We start from the raw sequence: 21313 nt of genomic DNA, 5'->3' as shown, positions 1-21313 counted from the left end.
CTCACGCCTGTGGATCGCTCCACTCCCCGTCCGCCCCCGCTCCGTCCGGTACAGTCCCGCCCCGTCCGTCCGCCCCGCTCGTCCGGTACAGTCACCCCGTCCGGTACGCCCCCACTCCTCCGTCCGGTACAGTCCGCCCCGTCCGGTACAGTCCCGCCCCGTCCGGTCCGCCCCCGCTCGTCCGGTACAGTCCCGCCCTGTCCGGTGTGCCCCCGCTCCGTCCGGTCGTACAGTCCCACCCCGTCCGGTCCGCCCCCGCTCGTCCGGTACAGCCCCGCCCTGTCCGGTCCGCCCCCGCCCTGTCCGGTACAGTCCCGCCCTGTCCGGTGTGCCCCCGCCCTATTCGGTACAGTCCCGCCCCGTCCGGTGCGCCCCGCCTGTCCGGTACAGTCCCTCCCTGTCCGGTACGCCCCACTCCGTCCGGTACAGTCCCGCCCCGTCCGGTACAGTCCCGCCCCGTCCGGTCCGCCCCCGCTCGTCCGGTACAGTCCCGCCCTGTCCGGTGTCCCCGCCCGTCCGGTACAGTCCCGCCCTGTCCGGTACGCCCCCGCTCCGTCCGGCACAGTCCCGCCCTGTCCGGTGCGCCCCCGCCCTGTCCGGCGCCGTGTCTGGCGCGGCTGCCGCCCCCCGGTGCCTCCCCCCTCCCGCTCTGTTGTCGCAGCAAACACGGATGCTCGGCGGGGGCGTAATGGATTGTGGCGGCGCGGCCGACGCCGGGCCTGACTGGCGGCGGCCAGCGCGCGGCGGGGGCCGGCCGGTGGTGGCAGGATTTGCTCCCTACTCACTCAGCGGCGCCGTGCCGCCGGAGCTGGCGCCGCCAGAGTGGCCGATGCGCGGAGAGCGCGTTACGAGCCCGTAGGCGGAGGTGGCAGTGACAACGTAAGCCCCGTCTGCGGAGGGTGGGACGAGGTTGTCGTATCGACGGAAATGTTAGGCAGTGCTCGGGAAAACTTGGAGGCATTGGCGAATGATGGTATTTCAGCCAACACACAACGGAATTACTAAGCTAAAGATAATCAACGTTGAATATGGCAAGTGCAACTCACATTTAATTTTGAATAAATAGCACTACACCCACAAATAGGAACGATATGGCCACATGACCGAAAGTCTTATGAGGCTACCGTACCCCATATTGCAGCGTGGTGGTTTTTGAAACAGCCGTCTCACTGCCAGATTGGACACATCTGACATCTACATACTTTAACTTGATGCCGATCGGTTAAATTTTAGTGACAATGCAGGACTAACGTCGGGTGGCAAATTTGAATGTAGCAGGGCAGCGCACGCAGAGGTATAATTCCTAACCTCGCGCGCCGTCCCCGTCCGCGGTAGAAGCTTGTGCTCAGCGCGAGGTGCGGGTGCCTCTGTCGTCGAGACGCGCTTATTCGGTTGCCAGCGACAGTGGAGGTCTGAATACCTGTTCCGGAGGTGTTGCTTATCAAAGTTGTTAAAAAAACCGTTCGTAAGGTGCTCCTTTGCACTGGAAGAGAGTTTAATCCAATGCAGACGGGATAACACTGGTCAGCGGGCACTATTCGTTGGCCGAACTGCCGTGCTCACCTGGTACCACTCCTGTTAAGGTTTGTCGACCTGGCGTTTTGACCTCGAACAGGGACGTGCCAGCTGAAAGCCTAACAGCACTGCATATATATATATATATATATATATATATATATATAAGTCCAAGTGTTGTGTCTCACAACAACCAGCTTTAACTTTTGTACAAAAATATATTCGGATTCAGCAGGAAAAGTTAAGAACAGCGATGTCAGTTTTTCCTATGGTGGCAGGAAAATCTAGCTTTACATCGGCCACCAATTTCGTCATTTGCTGAGAAACATGTTGTTCCCTGAAATCCTCCGGGTATCAAAACATTTAGAGATGCATTCTGAATATAAAAAACAAAAAATTGAATTTATTGAAAGGCAACGCTCAAATCAGAACCCAGGCTCATTCGTACGGCGATATCTGTATAGTCATTCCGAACCCTGAGCCTTTAAATAAGACAACCTTTCGCCGGCAAGAACACATGCTACCTGCTGCTAGTTCTCAAGTGCATGGAAGTATGCGTCTTATCACAGGAAAACGGTATGAAAGAATTAAATGTTCCCGCTGCATGTTTGTTTACTGAGCGCCGTGGACTACGTAACCCTGCATAGGAAGCTTGAAGTCAACTTGTCGAAAACGTAACATCATTACACCATCTGCATTATTCGCTAACCGAATGTACTTCCGTGTATGATCTCACGCGCCTCGACTTCACTCTCAAGTTTATCTCGGCACTCAAGTTGGCAGTCAGGTCCTTGCCGTGCAACATCTCTGTCATGGCGAAACTCGTCTTCGTTTTCGGCGCGATGGTACCACCGGATCTTAATCTGTTCCGTCTTTGGGCCGCCGCGCAAGCAAGCGCCGGCGCTTTGAAGGATCACGATCAGGTGCGGCGCGGCAAGTCAGGGGGGGGGGGGGGATGGGGTCATAAGGGTGTGTTGTTGCCCCCCCCCCCCCCCATAGGAAGATTGTTCCCAAACTAAGGGCGTTGTAGCTACCCGCAGAGTATCAAAATTCATATAATGGAGGCCCCACGACTGAGCTAAAGGGTAACAACTCGAGCTGAGAACACACTTGGCTAACTCAAGAGACCCGTTTTCTGGGCCATGAGGTCACCTTTATGAATGAGGTAGTCAGTGCTCTAGATCAGGAGGTCCAACATTGTGTTAAGAAGTCCCATTTGCTGGCACGGGAGGCTCCTTTTACACACTAGGAGGCCCCTGTTCTGGGTTAGGAACCACCTTCTACATTCAGTAGGCCCTTGGTCCAGAACAGGAGGCCCCATCCATGCATCGGATGGCCGCGTTTCCGGATCAGAATGTGCTGCTTTGGGAAGATGAAGCCCTTGGCCAGATTGGGTGGCCTATTTCGTGAATCGCAGGCACCTTGTTTTGGATCAGGAGATCCCTATATGTATCTGGAGATCCTTTTGGACCAAAAGGCCCTGTTTTAGGTCAGTGAAGCCCTTTGCTGGGTATTTAGATGGTCCTCATTCCGGGTTCTTTATCTGCCGACACCTATTTGCTGGGATATCATGCATGTATAAGGCTGATAAGGTTGAGGACGTATGCCCTCAGCGCCCCTCCCGACTGAATACAGCAGTGCGCAGGAGGCCCCCGTGAAGAGGCCCATTTTGTCCAGGAGGCTCCCTGGAAAATCCCGCCCCACCCACACCCCACCTAGTCTCATATGCAAGTGAGCTAGCTGGCTGTTAGTATGACGTTTCATTAGTCGCCCTCTGTGTGAGGTGCGATTTGAATTTCACTTTTCATGTTACTTATTTACCTAAGTTATAGCACTAACTATTATTTTCTGTTCGTTTCTTATTCACTTATGCCTTTAGTATTAACACGGGCCCGGGTGGCCGGCTGGGTACCCTCCGCTCGGGTAAAGGGGTCAATTTGCCCCCCCCCCCCGCAATTGAGATCTCGAGAGCTATGAAAGCTAGAGACCCAAATTCACAGGGTATGTTGACCTGTACATGAACTCACTTAGGTTATGGTTTGAGGTTCCTAGGTCATGACGTTCGGGACAAATAAGGTCAAATAAGGTCCACTTTTAGTTTGGTCTGTTAAGTGCCCTTAGAGCCTAGATTACTGTTTCTAAGCAAAAGGTCACATGCTCATTTAAGGCCAGCGACTTTGTTTGACCTTTAGAAGGTCATGGTGACTAAGATCATACAAGTCTGCTCTGAGTTTTGCACCTGAATAAACGACAGAGATTACGCTAGGCGGTATGTTCCCAAAACATAATTTCGACCCGGGTCATCTTAGGTCAATGACCGTTTCTGACCTCTAAGAAGTAAATGGAAGATGTATTATGCGGTTCCTGCCGTCCACAAATCTGAAATTAGCACTGGAAACTATCCCATTCAGGAAGTCCTAGAGTAAAAAATCAGGTTGGTTTTGACCTAGACCTATGGCTTCGACAAATACTCCGTTATTGTATCAGATTGGACGATTTCTTAGAAATTGTCTTCGCTGAAACCATAGCCTAACTGCCATAGGTCCATAACCTGCCATAGGTCAGCGACCTTACAAGATACATCTAATTGTTTGCAAAATTTGCAAGTTGCAAAAAATGCAAAATTTGGCGCCGCTACGCTGCGCCGTTCGGAAACCATTCTAGAGAAGCCTTCGGGATCAATTTGACCCCCCCCCCCCCCCCCGAGCGCGTGTTAACCCAAAATGATCCTGTTCAACACTTTGTTTTCTGAAACATACTGCCTAGCATAATCATTGTCGATTATTCAAATGCAAAATTCAGAGTAGTCTTGCATGATTTTGGTCACCATGACCTTGGAAATGTCAAACAAGGTCACTGATCTCAACTGAGCATGTGAACTTTTGCTTAGAAACAGTTATGTAGGTTTTGGGGGCACTTTGGAGACCAGCCTGGAAGTTGATTTTATTTGACCTTATTTGACCCGGGGGCCATAACCTGGGAGCCTCAAACTTTGACTTAAGTGAGTTCACGTACAGGTCAACACGCCCTGTGAATTTGGTGTATTTAGCTTGCTTAGTTCCCGAGATTTCAGGGGGAGGGGTAAAATTGACCCCCCTTCCCTCCCCCCCCCCCCCCCCCACCCGAGCGAAGGGTATCTAGCCGGCCACACGGGTGCGTGCCCAGGTTGTGGAAGCCGTGGAACAGGTGGCTTCTGCTATAATTTATTTGTAGCTAAGGGAGTGAATTTCCCTAATTTTTAGCGTTGTATACAATCGGTGGCTGGCGAATGCCGAGAAAAGTACATAAAATACGCAACAGCCCGGAAAGAAAGTTCAGTGCAAGCACGGTACAAAAGGGAAGAAACACAAAAATACCCGGCTGCACATAAAGGGCCTCTACCTAACCATTATCATATGGAAGCATGGTTTGAAAACATGTTGATGTTAGCCTGGACAGATGCTGGCGGACGCGAGGGGCAAGGCGCCTACGCGAAGCCGGTCGGAATTTTGCAGCAGCCTGGAATACCGGCAGATTTTACCCGTTGGAATCATCTCCAGAGTTACCAGGCGCCTCTGAATCCCAAGAGTTTTTATCCGTGTCCTCAGTCAGAGAGATGGTAAGACGGTAGCCTCCTCCGTGTCCTCAGTTGGAGAGATGGTAAGACGGTAGCTTCCTCCGTGTCCTCAGTCAGACAGATGGTGAGATGGTAATCTTCTCCGTGTCCTCAGTTGGAGAGATGGTAAGATGGTAACCTTTTCCATGTCCTCAGTCAGAGAGCTGGTAAGTGTCGCCCTGTCGTGCGGCGCTGCCGTGGAAGACCTGGTCAGCACGGTTCTGACAGCAAACGGGTGCGGCATATCCAACCGTCAGTTGGAACAGGTGTGGCACATCCAGCCGTCAGTCATAAACGCCTTTTAAGTTGGCGTAGGATCATTCATCTAGCCAACGCCAAGACGATGGTGGATAAAAAAAAATGGTTAGCTCGAAACCATGACCGGGAGGGGACCCCAAAAGCTAATCTGGATGCATTGAAACGAGATGATGTCACAAGATTCCATTTCGACGGACAAAACGACCAGACGTTCATGAACTCCTTGTCCAAGGTGAGTGAAGCGCATGACGAGCTTGTTATGCAGCCCGGCAGCGCGAAATGCCAACGGCTCGATCTTTGAGGGGTATTGGCGCGGTTGGACGTTGTAACTACCGGCCTAAGCCGTTCTCGGGCGCAACCGGGAAGTCAGTATCTGGATAAGGCAACATCTACAAGGTTGTCAGGTCTAAGGCCAAGCCAGGGAACTCTGGCGAAATACCTCCTGAGATCTACGCCTTAGCTTAGCCGGCTTAGCACGAAACAAAAACTCCTCAACATACTGGTCTTCGGTGTGCAGGCCTAGTCTATCAGGTGTCGTCAGTCAAGAAGTTAGCACTGGGACCGAGAGAATCGCGCCCCACATGCGCTCTAGCCAAACATCAGACAACCCGATAAAGCTCGTGAAATTCGTCGTCGAGCATCCCATGTCAACGTGGTTCCATACCAAGCAGCACCAGAAGTGTCCATCTGCTCCATCTGACGTCACTTCAGCGTGGTCAACTGCTCAAGCGTTCACGTTCAGAGGGTGCCAGTGCTTCAGCGGAACAGGTGTCCTGACGCACTGCTGTTGGCGATGCTGGCAGACACGAACAAGGAGGGGCGACACACAGTTATTCATCACGCCGTAGTCATCGCCATCGGCATCTTGGTGACAAGGGGGAAGTTTGCCGGTTCTTCCTTTCAATAGGGAGCACGCAGGCCACCAGCTCGGAAGTACTCACCCACTAGACTTGTGAGGTGGTAAGCGAACCGCTCATGAAACTCTCCGACAACGAGATGGCGGGTTTGTCTGTTAAACTCTGGAAGTTTCAACTGCCAGGAGCAGACGCAAGTGGTACAAAGGATGGTGAAGGTGCCACAGAGACAACGTTCAAACTTATCGGGGAAGAAGCTCGGCAGGGCTATCTGCAGCAAAGTTAGAGCACTGCGCTGCGCTACTTTTGCTTCGCAGCGAGTCTTCGAATTTGCTGAAAGGCGTAGCCATCATCCGCGGTTTGCGTTTTTTGAATACATGCGGCAATCGTGACGCATGCTTGATACTGAAGGCAGTCCTATGGACGGGAGCGTCGGCCTTTCGAGGCGGAAGTTTCACGTTTTGCTTTATTTTCGACAGCGTGGTGCATGAAAAGACAACGAAATTGTTCGAAGCACGGACCGCCTGGCGCATAATTTTCAGAGCAACCGTTCAAAGCTTCTTCAGTTGCTATGAGTGCAAGAGCCTTCCACACGCCAAACGCATGATGAAGATGCATCTCTCTATAAAACGACGTAGTAGCTTTATATCACAGTTCAGTACAGAACATGCAAACGTGTGAATATTGCTGTTTGGACAGCATAGAAAGTGGCCACCGCAATTTGTAAAGTTAATTGCTGTGTTGTGAACGGAGGAAGCACCCGCTCCACAACAGAGCTGCAATAACGAGCGAGGTAGAGATCCAGTCATTTTGATGATCAGCGTGGTGCCTGATTTGATGTTCGATGTACTGTCTCAGCTGCCGGGGGGTCTGAAAGTCGTGTTGTGAGGTGCGAATGCTAAATTGTTGTAACGGGTTGTGGCTACGAACCTGGACAAAAATCAAGGCGTGATTGTTATGCTGCATTAAAGCACACGATCACGAGGCGTGTGCATACAGGCGGAGGAACGGACTGGGGCGACGCCCATATCAGCGAGTCTGGCTGTTGGCTGCTCGTGCGGAACCAGGCGCTAGCGCCGCGCCACTTCCTGCAGACCTTCCGAGCCTTTTCCGCAGAACTTGTTTATGGAACTTCTCGTCAATCCCACTGATGGTCTACAGGATACGGCAGCGCTGTTGCCGATAATTTCTGTGCTCTCGGCTCCCTGGTACACCTGCTGCTTCAATAGACCCTAGATGCCTTTTTGACTTTTGACAGAAGTTGCATTTCCATTTTATTGAGCTTCTCCCAGCTACCAGTTGCTTTCTTCTGGCCATGGTGTCACCCTTATGATATATTCCAGACCTTCTCTTTTTCCGTAGGTAACATGGGTTTGTTTCAGTGTTTTCTGGATATCCGCTTGTCTTATACCGAGTCTGAAAGCCAGTAAACGTGGTGGCGTGCCCAAATTGCGCTTTAAGGCTTGTACCAGATCCTTCCTTTTCCTTTATGCACATCAACAAACTAATGCCCTGATCCTTAAAAAAATCAGGAGCAGCGAATTGTGCCCAAAAATCGCTCACAAACTGTCTCCCTACACCACAGTACTAACAAAAGTCTAGGCCATTAAAACACAGTTTTCTGTTCCAGTGTTGTAATGCACTTCATTTAATCGCAATCGACATTTCGTGAGAATATGTTAAATAGAGCTTCAGAACTTAATACACCGGAGAATCTTAGTCAAACGGCGAGGAGTTCAACAAGTGCATTGGTATATTGTTGGTGTGACCAGAATGTGTTTTCATTGATAAAAATTACAACTGACGAGAAATGCAATCGATATTACAGAACGCGTCAGTTGCTTGGGCTATTTTTTCTCACTCGGTTTGCGTCAATAATAATTAAAAGAGCATTTCGCAGGCTTAGTAGAGGTACGGATCATGTGAGTACCCTGCCGTTGGTGCCAACAGGGGCGGACCTCTTCATGTGGAGCAAGGTGGTGAAGAACGTGTCCATACCTAATGGGCTGAGTTTGGAATGAGCTCCTTGTTGCCCGAGGTTGGCTGGTCTTGGACTGCTCTGTCTGTTGTTTAGCCGCTCAGAGCCATGGTTGGCCCGCCGGTGATATATTCGATCAAGCTGGCTATTCTAAGGCCGGCAACATGGAGACATAAACCAGCAGGTAATCGTCTGAACGGGATTACTGACATCCAGCTACTCTCCCAGATATGCACGCTATTGGGAGCATCGGCAGCGATGTTGGGAATATTTGGTTGCCTCTGTCAGGTCTCAATCATGTCCGAACGACTGTGTCAGACCTCAGTCATGTCCAGGTGTCTGTGTCACGCCTAAATCACGGCCGATCACCTGTGTCAGGCTTCAATCATGTCCGGTTGCCTGCATCAGGGCAAAGTCATGTCCGATTGCCTGTTCAGACCTCAATCATGTCCGATCATCTGTGTAGGCCTTAATCGTGTCCAGTCGCTTGTGTCAGGCCTGAGTCATGTCCAGTTGCTTGTGTCAGGCCTCAGTCAGATGTCGTATAGGCAGAGCGGCCTCCCATCTCCGAATGCATGATGGAAATGCAATTCGTTGACAGTTTTTGCGAGCTGCGACCCAACACTGCCTGACAATCTCGTCATCAGGTGAGTTGTGTCGGTGTGAGGCCTGACGGCAGTCGATACGCAGTTGTGTTCCAGGTGTGACAGGAGTGACAGGTGACTGGCGCTTGCACGCGCGCTTGACAAGCGTAGCCGTGTCCAGCAGTAACAGTCCTGCACTCGTAGTCTTGCAGATCTGCCTGCAGATGTGCAGGATGATCCACCATTTTTGCGTGGTGTACCCAGTCTAGACCACACTGTCCAGCTGACGCTGTGTAACTAGAGGCCCTACCTGTTTTTGCACTGACTTTGTTAGGCACTGACGGTCAGTAACCTGAGTCTGTGGAGTGGAATGATAGCGGGTAGTCATATGACACAAAACGCGTCACATAAATAGCTCACAAAATGATGCGCTTCGCCAGATGTTATTGAAGAACAGGTTTTGTTTTCATTGCATGATTATCTTTTATATCACCAACTATGGTGGCTAATGTGACGACATTTTCATTAATACATGTCGCAGGTTAACGTCCTGACGTTCTTTCAAACACCCCGGACACCTTGTTTAGTTTTCATTCGCCGTTTGACCTTGCTTAGTTCTGATTCACCGTTTTATGTCATTAACGCTAAAAAAGCTTCGATGTCACACACGCTGCCACTTGCACAAGGTACTTGTGGGCGGGCCAACTGCTGTATTTGGCATTGACTTCGACGGAGGGCACGTCTACATGCGGCTGGAATATTCAAGCAGTCAATTGGGGCTTTTATAACAGTTTTCTGGCCTTTGGTGCAGAGAGCATTCTTGCTTCTGATGCAGTGAGCTATTTAGCCAGGCCTAGCATTACAAAAGCGGAATAAAGAATGCAGCCTCCTCGCCCCCGGCTCTGTCTGTATTAACCAGCACTAATCTCTCTCCTTCATTCCGCTGATTTTGTCCAGTTCCGACCATGGTTACCCTTAATACCTCTGCACTTTATACAGTGCGTGACCTGGCCCAGCTCTGTGGGGCGTCACAAAAGCATCGTCAAGTGAGACATGCAGCTGCTGTTGTCCTACCATCCGAAAACTCGCGGTAAGGTCACTGACCAATGCGTGCGATGCGCGGAATTCGAATGGGGTCTCAAAACGTCTCTCTGTTCATCGCTCCGCTGTGGTCCACCCGCTAGATCGAAAGAGCCTTTGATCATCACCGCCACATCGTTGGCGCCTTGATGCCATAACGAGCAGATCGGCTATCACCGCTTTGGCCGACACTGCAAAATAGCTTCCTCCTACGTCGTCATTACAAGCGGTATTTATCGGCAACACCAAAAGCGTGCCTTCAAATGGCGCCTCAAAATCAAAATGCCGAGCAGAGGTCCGCTCGACGAGGGCCATTGTTTTGCGTCAGCCGAGGGCGCATCATCGAGCACCGCCGATAATCTTGGAAGCGAGCCTGCGGCTTTAGAGGAGGACTGGGACGGGGGCGGGGGCTGTTGAGGTGCATCATCCGGAAGACCGAGCGCGGGCGCCGGGCGGGGGGAGGGGGCGCACGCTCCTCTCGCTACAATCGATAGGCCAGGACGGCGGCGGGTCTGGCCGTCGGCCGCTGCTCCGAGACGCCCTGGACCTCCGCCAACCGTTTTATAAACAGAGCCACGACACACACAAAGAGCGCTGTCGTCCCACGGCGCCTTTTTGCCCTCCCGCCCCCTGGTCGGCGACCCGCGGACGGACGGCTGAACGCTCCGTTTGCCGCCGTGCTACCCAGCGCCGGCGGCCAGCTGGGGTGACGGCTCCGCGCGGGGGGAGAGCGCGCTCGCAAGAGAGCAGGAGGCGATGACTCCGTGAGAGGGGGGCTTGGCGGCGCTGGAGGGGTGTGTCGACACGGCTCCGGTACCTGCTGACACGGCGCAGGCGGCAGGGGCGTCATCCGCCCACATCAGGCGTCATCTGGCCTCGTCACAGTCATTAGGCGGCCCGGCTCGCGGAAAATAGGCGGGAGTTTCGCGAGCGGCCCGGAGTGGCTTTGCAGACGCCGAAGACCTTTCTCGTTCCGCGAGACATAGTCCACCCCGTGCTCTTCTGTTAGTCGTTTCCGAAAGACTTGTTACAGATCCTGAGCCAAATTTGGGACGAAAACGTTGGTCAGCTCCGGTTCAAGAACGATATGTTAGGAAGGACCTCTGCTTCAATTTCCCGTCGGGCCGCTGCTGGCCATGTTTACGTGATTATTACCGCACCTTTGCCAACGGAATGGTCACTAAGGTCTCAAATACAAAATTAGGTGTAAAAACGTGCAATTGGTTGCAGCGGACGGCGCATCTTGGCAGCCCTGGTTCGAGGGCGGCACAAATGGAGCGTTGTAAAACAAGATGGAAAGATGCTGAGAGCGGTGTGAACCACTATGTAAGTTGTCAAGTGCATTTGAGAGAACATTGTGCATATAGATGAGATAGCATTAATGGTCTTATTCTTCGTGAGATAAACAGGAAAACAGAGAGATACATGCGATACTCCGGCCACGTGACTTTATCAAAATGAAACGATCAGGAGTAAGTTGCAAAATTACAAAATTGGCAATTTTGGATTTACTACTGATGTTCGTTTTAATAAGGACATGTAGCCGAAATATAACATCGTTTTTTGTGTTTTGTTGTTCATTCTACAAGGAAAAAACTGTTAATTCTGTCTCATCTGAGAACCAGCACGGTTTAAAACACGCACGAACAAATTGAAACACCACACATGCGCACCCAATAACACACACAAAATAGCACACGACCAACCCCCGATTTCTTTCACAACTTCTTATGGATATGATAAAGTCGCGCCCAATAGCAATGACCTACAGTCGTGCCCTACCCATGAAGTCAGTCATGGGCGGGACATATTCCTCGCTTGATCTGAGAATGTTAGAGCCCTTGTTATTTCTCAGAAACGTACAGCGCAGAATAAAATTACTTCATGATATTGATAAGAGCTGGTGATAAAATGATACATGTATGTGGAGTTGGGGGTTGGTCGTGTGTCATTGCATATGCATGTGTGGAAATTTCAATTTGTCTTTGTGTGTTAACCATGGCGGTTTACACCAATCATGTTTATTATTTTATCCGATAATGAAGCCGTTGTTCAATGAAGCACATCGCATGCAAGATTTAAACACACACACACACACACACACACACACACACACACACACACACACACACACACACACACAACACACACAACACACACACACACACACACACACACACACACACACACACACACACACATCCACCACATACCAACACACACAACATCTATAACATCACAACTACACACACACACACACACACACACACACACACACATATATATATATATATATTATATATATATATATATATATATATATATATATATATATATATATATATATATATATATGTGTGTGTGTGTGTGTGTGTGTGTGTGTGTATGTGTGTATGTTGCCTTTTCATATCAAAATCTGGTTAGCCCTCTGGCACCTATTTTTGATACCCTTTGTACGCTCCTGCGCTGATGGAAGGCGATTCGGGCGTGTTGCTGTTTTCTTCGTTTGCTTGATTGTTTGTTTTTTGTTGCCGTTGCAGCCTTAAATACATAGGTGGCAACTTCCTGCTAAAAATATACGCTTTCAAAACACACCGAAGCATAATAGCGTAACTTGCACTAAGCAACACTCCGGAAGCAAAGCATGACACAGTGTGACAGACTACCAGAATGCCCAAATTCACCTACTACTTTGGCCTTTTGTGACTCTCCCATCCCAGCTTCAGCATGCACGCTCTATGTGCAATCACATTACTTTCAATGCACTCTTTCCCGTGTTTCTGTCACACCACCGAGTGGATATTTCCGCAAATATTTCCCAAAAAGTGATCCCAAGGAACTCCCATTACTGATATTTCATCAAAATTATCAAAATCGTTTGCAACAACCACCTACCTTTCCAACATATTGGAAAATTTAGCTTGTATTAATGTAACCAACGTTATGGCGAATCTATCTCCGTTTTCCGAAAGAAATCGTACGAGTGATTTTAGAGATACCAATGGGGCAAAGGCTACCCTGCCTCTCCACATACACTGTAAGTCACGAAATCATACACACGCAGTCACACGGCCACACCAATAGTGCGTGGAATATGGTTGCCAGGCGGGAACTTGTAGACTCCCTGGAGCCGATTAGATTGTAGAATCGCTATCTTAGAAACCACCATTTGGTCTAATGTTACTGCTTTTCTGCACCTGATTTGTCGGTTTTTGTCCGATGAACAAATCACTCTATAGATTGGTTAGTGTGCCAATAAATTATCACGCAGGTTTTGAGTGGAACAAAGCATGTTTCATCTGACGACGATGAAATCGTAACTGAACAAGTGAGCGCATGATGGAGACACTGTGCATGGTGATATTGTTCACGCATGTAGAAAATCGCATACAAGTACGCCTGTAAACATCGTCAGACGTCCCCAGTCATTACCGAGGGAACCAGGACAGCTTAAAGTCCCGATAAGTACCAAACAATGCGGCTCATCAATACATAATGTGCCAATATATCTACCTGAATGACGTCGATGGGTAGTCAGTTGAGGCTTCTAGTGAATGTAAGGTATTAAATGAACAAGCGGCCAAACACCACACGCCTTTCCACCCTACTGGAGATAGCGACTAAACAGCGCCCAAGTCTCATAACAAACGGATGGGAAGACTTGCCAGCAATTGGACAAACGCTGCCAGAACCGTCACAAGTCGAACACAGCCTGCACAGTCACGCAACTGACACATAGCTTTCGCACCAAACTGAACTAAACGCACTGAGCTGCACACCCGCCCTTACTCTAATATAGGTGTCCTTTAAAGCTACCGGTTCGTCATGCTCCATTGATTTGTTCATGTTGCAGTTGCTTGCAAGTTGGTGTAAGTCTTCCGCCTAGCTTTAAACGCTTAATCCATCTCTTGCGTATTCGTGATTTTGGAGTTAAAAACTGCTATAACGACGAACGGTACTATCATGTCACCTATCATGTCAGAAAATCTAAAAGATAGGAAAGTGACGGTCTCAAACATTCCCTGCGAAACGAGGATTTCCTTGCAATGGTTTTACATAGCTAGGTGGTTATTAAATAGCTCAAAGTCTATTTCATTTGGTCTGAGCACATTTACTCTGCTCTTGCATCTCATCAGTCCCAAAACGCTTTTCCAAAACATACACCCCCACAACGGTGGCAAGGCACTGCACCAGCCGGCTGATCGAGCTCGGATCTTGGTGCTGCCACGGCCGCGGCACTCACACAGACCTACCTGTCACTGCTCGTCTCGGCCTAGTCGTGTAGCGCAGGTGTTACCGCTCGTCAGGCAACGCCACTTGAGCCGCGCCGAGTCTCCTGAGTCACCCGGAGTCACCCAGCATCGTCCGAGTCACACGGAATCTCCTGAGTCACGCGGAGGCGCCCAAGTCATCCGAAGACGCCGGCACCTGAGTCACCCGGAGTCTCCCGAGTCACGCCGAGTCTCCCGGGTCACTCGGAGTCTCCTGAGTCTCTCTAATCGCCTAAGTTACACCGGGCCATGCGAGTCACGCCGAGCCGTGCAAGTCGTGAGACCCGGGCGGCACGTGTGTCGCCGCGCCTCTGCGGCCGTGTCACCTCACGTGCTGTCGCCGCGCCACTGCGGCCGTGTCGCCTCACGTGCTGTCGCCGCGACACCGGCCGCGAACTGCCGCCGGCTGCCGGCCGCCCCGGGCGCCGGCTCCGGAGCGGAGAGCGACCGATCGATGCCCCCCCCCCCCCGCTCCGAGCCGTCATCGCCTCGGGTCATTACAGGCGCCCGACAGTCACTGTCACCCGCGACGGAAGTACTTTAAGAGAAGGGATACGTGCCCCCGTAAGAAAACTCGAGCCCGTTGGACGCAGTGGTTTTATTTGGTGCTGGCGTGGCATGATTCGGATTAATCTTAATGGATAACAAGGCCATCAACGAGAGCTCGAGGCAGCCAACGTTCCCTTACGATCTTCGGCCCGAGGCGATGCGAGCTGAGGCGAGCCTCATCCCTCGGCCGTCAACGAGGGCTCGAGGCAGCGAACGTTCCCTTACGATCCTCAGCCCGAGGCGATGCAAGCTGAGGCGAGCCTCATCCCTCTGTCAAAAACGGCGATAACGGTCATACGATGAGCTAGTATCTGACCCGATCAAAGATCCGGCTCCGTCCGGGGGTCGGCAGCCTACAGGGGAGATCAGGAGTCACGACGCCTGATGTGCTCACCAGAGCCCCTCGCCGATGCCGTAGCCAGAAAGTAGGTTAGGCGCGTATGTCCTCTAAGCCACTCACCAGGGCCCCTCGCCAATACCGTAGCCAGGAAGTAGGTCGGGCGCGTATGCCATCTAAGCCACTCACCAGGGCCCCTCGCCAATACCGTAGCCAGGGAGTAGGTTGGGCGCGTTTGTCTTCTAAGTCACTGACCTGCATCTATAGCTATTGGCGAATTTGTTAGTACCAAAAATATGGTTGTGAATGTATGTTTTCATGCTACGCCATCAGATAGAGATGAGGGACGCAGAGCAAGAGGGAGGCGAGTAAAAGTGGCTAAGACGGACAGACAGACGGAGAGAGAGAGAGAGAGAGAGAGAGAGAGAGAGAGAGAGAGAGAGAGAGAGAGAGAGAGAGAGAGAGAGAGAGAGGGGGAGAGAGGGGGAGAGGGAGAGAGAGTAGCATGTGGTGACGTAGTGAGCAAAACTAGGAAGCTGGTACGAACTCCGGTGAGTTTCACGTGCAGCGGTTTTGGAGCCGGTCACCGCAGGGGCCGCGATGATGGTGATGGTGAGAAGTCATAGTTTAAGTGTGCATCGGCGGCAAATGATCATGAGGCAATGATCAATGCCGATCAGATGATCGGCAATGATCAATGCCCATTCCACATGAGGTCTAATTCTCGCACATATGAAGGGAGATGTGATGCCAATGCTATGGCGTCGTGCTTCCGGGAAAAGAAAGACCAAACACACAATTGTACGAGTGTTAGATATTACCCGCGCCCGTGCATAAATATCACGAGAAGAAGTAAGCTCTCATCATGGTGACGCACGTTGAGGAAGTTGCAATTGTTTTACACTGGGTTACACATCCACAGGTAAAGCACTGTACATGTTTTACACTTAGGTGGGAATGTTTCCGCATTGGCAGCATCTTTTCCTGGCAAGTACATACTGCGGCTGTTGAATGGGTTTAATATCACTGCTGATACAAATCCTGTTGCTGCCGAGGTCACTGACTGTGTGGGAACATGCCACTACTGAATGAATGCTGCACAGTTGCTGGAGTGTTTTCCAAATAGTAGTTAGCAGTATAATTATACTATCGTATTCTTACTACTCTACTTAAGTATCCTACCTTTGCTTTTTAGTTAGGTACCTTTTTACTAGCCACTGTTATACTATAGTAGCCAATAGTACTATAGTAGTTTTCCCAATAGTGGACTGCATCATGTGTAATAAAACGTACAATTTTAGTAAAAAACCGGTGGCCAGTGGACAAAACTTCGTCACGCTTTATGCAACAGCACCCAATGGACAAAACTTCGTCATGCCTTATGTAACAACACCCAATGGACAAAACTTCGTCACGTCTTATGTAACAACACCCAATGGACAAAACTTCGTTACGCCTTATGTAACAGCACCCAATGGGCAAAACTTCGTCACGCCTTATGTAACAACACCCAATGGACAAAACTTCGTCACGCCTTATGCAACAGCACCCAATGGACAAAACTTCGTCACGCCTTATGCAACAGCACCCAATGGCCTTATGTAACAGCACCCAGTGGCCTTTGTCCATTCCCAACCGTTGCATTTCCAACAGTTCCCCTGTAAAGGCACTATTCATTCACTAAATCTGCGCTGTTGTGAGCCTGCAAAATAAACTGAACGCACTTTAAGGATGTGTTGAATTATTCTGTAAAACACGCGCTCAAATGCCACTATTAGCATATTTTGTCTGAGTAATACGCGCAGACACGTGGCGGGACGAGGAGAGGTAAGGAATCACATTTGCCTCGCCTGTTGAGCATTTGCATGGAGAGAAATTGAAATGATTCTTACTTAGGCGCCCTGAAAGGAGAAAAAAGTTATCCAGCTACATTCATTATTGTGCACAATGGTTCGGAGGTGAACTCGCCAATCGGGCTTACATTTCCATCGCTGAGCTCCACTCTGCGGTTGATATCGAGATTGTGTCCATGGATTCTGTGGCTTTAACACACCCACCCGCTCAAGGAATTGCGTCAAGATTTGAAACGGTAAATGATGATGCTTTTTCGTGCAAGCCGCCTACGATTTGTACCATTTTCTACCACTCCATTTAGAGGGGGGTTCATTTCCAGACAACTGCCCCTTTTTTCTTGATAATCGATAACTTTTCTAGATAACTGATACTTCCTCTAGATAACGGTGATTTTGCGCGAACTCCTGCTTGTTCCGTTATGATTCAGGGCAATTGTCCTAATACATGCCTTCAGTTTGGCACGGCAGTTCTGCATAATTGTATATTTGTAACAAGTCAACAAGCTAACAACGCTTACTCATGATGAGTGCTGTGTAAATGGTTTGCACCGCACTGGCGGTAATATCGCTACGCGGCACAAGCACTTTCCGTTCTTCAACTTCACCCGATTATTTTTATTGAGGAGTCCCTGGTGATATTAGAAGCAATAGAAATGCAGGTCCTTATTGTGCTGACCTTCCGGTTACAAAGCTGTACACACTGACCATCTCTTGAACACGGCCTGGCTTGTTCGGAGCTAACGTCGGGTTTGATAAGTGCTGTATCGATTTCCATTGGTGCAATTTCTGGTGTGCTGGGTCGGCGCACAGGGCGAGTTTGCCCCCGCTCCCGGTCAGATTGGACCAAATAGTGCAATTTAAACCCAGTCGTTTGCTTCTTCTGATCTTAAGCTTCAGCTCGGCTTTATATAATGGTTATCGGTATGCTGTGATCACTCGGAGCATACTGCTTGTCATCTACGCGACTCGTGAAGGATAAGTGCGTACATGCGATTAACTCGCATTCGTCATTCAAACATTGTTTTCTGGATTTCTGGAAGAATATCCAAATGACTCGCTTGAAAATGGAAATGATTGGCTTCAAGGTCGCGGTCCCAGCTCCTGAAGAAATAAGCCGACCGCGCTAGGTCACCCGATACCGAGGAGATCCCAACGATTTATTGTTTTAGTCTGAACAGCAGTCAATTGGTCTTCCATTGCATATTGGGTTGAAGATAATGAAGGCACCATGTTTTTCAGAGCATTAAGTCGAAGTCAAACTAGGCCACTTTACGTAGTAACTGACCTTGAACGCTGCATTGACCCACGTTTGAAAAGGCATTTAGCTTCCCGATGCCTTCTCCCCAAGCATTATGCTTCGCAAACTCTTTTCCTTAGAGCAAGCTGAAAAGTAGAGTTCATTACGTCATCTGGTATTTCCACCTGCTCCTAGCTCCTTATCGGTACGCCATACGGCTCCAAAACTTCCAGATGCGTATATATTTTGGCAGCATAATTACTTCATAGGCATGTCATTGCAAAATTAAAGGGCTGTCGTGTTTAATTGCACCTATCCACGATCGATTCGTCGTAAAGTGACCTTTATGTTAGCTGGGAGAGAGCAGCATGGAGATCTTATGTAGCGTGGGGATCCACCAGGGATCTCTGGTCTCAAGTAAAATCGACGCCGCTCATCATGTAACGCCTGCTGATGTACATACTCAAGCGTCTGCTGTGCCACTAGCTGCGCAGGGGCGCCGTCAGTGTATGGTACACTCTGTGGGCCGGGCTATACCGGTCGTGGCCATTCTGGTATCCTATCTTGCATAAAAGTATCCCGCATTAATGCATCGTTACAGGCGATTGCAAGTAAACGGGCGTCACGCGTCCCGTATCACTTACACATACATGCAAACGATTCCAGTTAAACAGGTATCGCGCATCACGCGCCCAATGAAATGAAATGAAGTCCGCATGAAAGTAATCTGGGTAAGTACAGAACCTTCACCCCTTTTAGAGCTTAAGGTCATCTGCAGAGCACAGGACCATCCAGACAGGAAAATACGTGAATCTTTTTTTACAAGAGGTCGGCGGCCAGACTTCAACGTTCAGGGCTGATCTTGGCCGGTGGTGCGAATGGGATCAGAGTCTTGATGTGTGATGCGTGTTAGCTTAAAATCGCTTTCATGTATGAGTGATGGTGATGAGTGATACCTGTTGAATTGGAATTGTTGGCATGCATACATGATTGCGTGATGCGTGATGCCTGGTTAACGGAAATCGTTTACCTGAAATTGCTTTCAAGTATGAATGATGTGTTAATGCGTGATGCCTCTTAACTTGAATTCGTTAACATGTACGCGCATTTTTCGCACATTCTAATTTTTAGTTACATATATTTTGTATCATAAAAGTAGCTGGTAACTGCTCCTCGTTTGAGCCCTTGAATGTTGGTGACCTGTAAAAACTGTGACTCGATGTTTAAAAACCCTGAAACATCGAGTATGATCGGAAGACAATTTTGAAGTTTTTGCTGACATTCGTTTTAATGATACCAATAAACCTATGTTTCTTCTCCCGTTTATTCTAGGGGGAAAGGGCTATTAATACTATCTCATATTTTCTGCTAACATGAGATATTCTGTTTTTCAACTAAAATTATCCCGTTTTTCTTATGACGGCCAGAAAGAAGTGATGGAGTGAAAATAGCAGATGTTTTCTTGAGCTTTACCACCATGAATGTCATGGTGGGGATGTCCTCTGGTTGCGTATCGTTCACAGGTAGTACAATTGTGTTGCTTATCATATGTACGCATGCATGTGTTTTAACCTTGCAGGCTGCTTAGACAAGGGGCTTACACACATTGAATGACTTTTCGGACCTTTGTCATCGCCATTGGTGTCCCTTTTTCCATTGACATTCCGACCAGGTATTTCTGCGGCAGCCGTCACATGTTAGTTTATTCTAGCTGCTGTCTTTTACTTTACAATAAGCTACCCTTTGTTCACATAGAACGCATGGAAATGATACAGCTCGCGGTTCCTGGAAAAGCGCGTTGAGCTTGTAACTCGGCAACAATCTTGGAATTAATTGTTATTTATGCGACCAGGCCCTCACCAGCAGCAGCATACAAAGATCATAACCATGTAGGTGCGGTCCCGGCACCTGGACACGCTGCTGTGAAGGGCACAACTTCTTTGACCCTAAAATGTTTGATTTTTATTCCGCGCAAGATGATGGACCGGGAGTAGAAAAGCCATCGCATGTATGTAGTTAATATCCGGTTGAGAATAAGTCTCGGCGGCCAGACGCAGCGGGGCTGGTATGGTGGTCGGAAAGATCGGTCTGCTATTCACAGTGTTGATTCTGTCATGATCGGCTCTTCTGATGCCAAAATCATCAGATACTAGACAGAGATCTCATTTCGCTCTAAATCTGAATACACAGGAAAACAGGATCAACCGAGGCTAAACCAAACGTTTGTCGTAAGGCCTGTTGAAATGAAAGGTAAACTTTACTCCGAAAACATCCATGTATTGGTCTTTTTGTGCCAATTCATCATGTTCGTCTGCGGTTCCCTCCTATGGGATTTCATCAAGTACCATACTTGTAAAATCACCAATAGGTATGCCCTTGATGATGAAACAGAGACCCACGCTGACTGCCAAAGACGACTTTTATGGTAGCCTAAGCGACAGGCCGTATATTGTACTCCTGCCTATCTAACACGTTAGACTTGGCACCAAAGTAGGCCTCAGCCCAGCAGTGCTGGCGTTAAAAACGGTTGACAACGCACGTATCTTCTGACAATATTCTGTTAGACAGGTCCAAAGGTATTGATTGACCGCGAACTAATTTGCAAAACACCGGCCTCGAAATCAAGCGGGCAGGTGTAGCACTTCACAGCTTCGTGTACGAGTATGCAATGAATCTGCCTTTTGGGCCTTTTCTGAAATGGACATAATTTTTGTTCTTTGAGATGCAGAAGGACGCGACGTCAATCAGGTGGTAGAGAATTAATCAAGCAATCGTATCAAAAACAGTTTTGTTTAATCTCGATAAAATTGGTATGGCGAAGTCATGGTTTACACGGGACCATTCTACAAAATGACTAAGACGGTGAAGTAAATTTTCGTGCCTCTTAAGCAATTTTCAAACCTTTTTCAGCATACAGAGGTGAAATTGTGAGTTTTGGAATGTTGCAAATTGGAGTTACTTATCAAAGCTCATCAGGGGTACAATGTATTCATGGCCAATGTAAACTCTACCTTGTGAACAGTAAAAGCTTTTCAAACTAGGGTCAGCGTAGCGCACTAACCGCTGGCCAGATCTGCTTCGCTCGAAAAGAATGAAAGCGGAGAGTGAGGAGATTCTGAACATGTTCAGCAATTTGTAGACACAGCATAGGTGGTGCCACAGTAACAAGACAAGTCTTTGAATTTGCCTTTGGGATTTCGTT

Source organism: Pollicipes pollicipes, unplaced genomic scaffold (assembly GCF_011947565.3).
Source record: "Pollicipes pollicipes isolate AB1234 unplaced genomic scaffold, Ppol_2.1 Scaffold_4002;HRSCAF=4701_pilon_pilon_pilon, whole genome shotgun sequence".
NCBI lineage: Eukaryota > Metazoa > Arthropoda > Thecostraca > Pollicipedomorpha > Pollicipedidae > Pollicipes > Pollicipes pollicipes.
The sequence above is the reverse complement of the archived record's forward strand: the minus strand, read 5'-3'. Positions refer to the sequence as shown.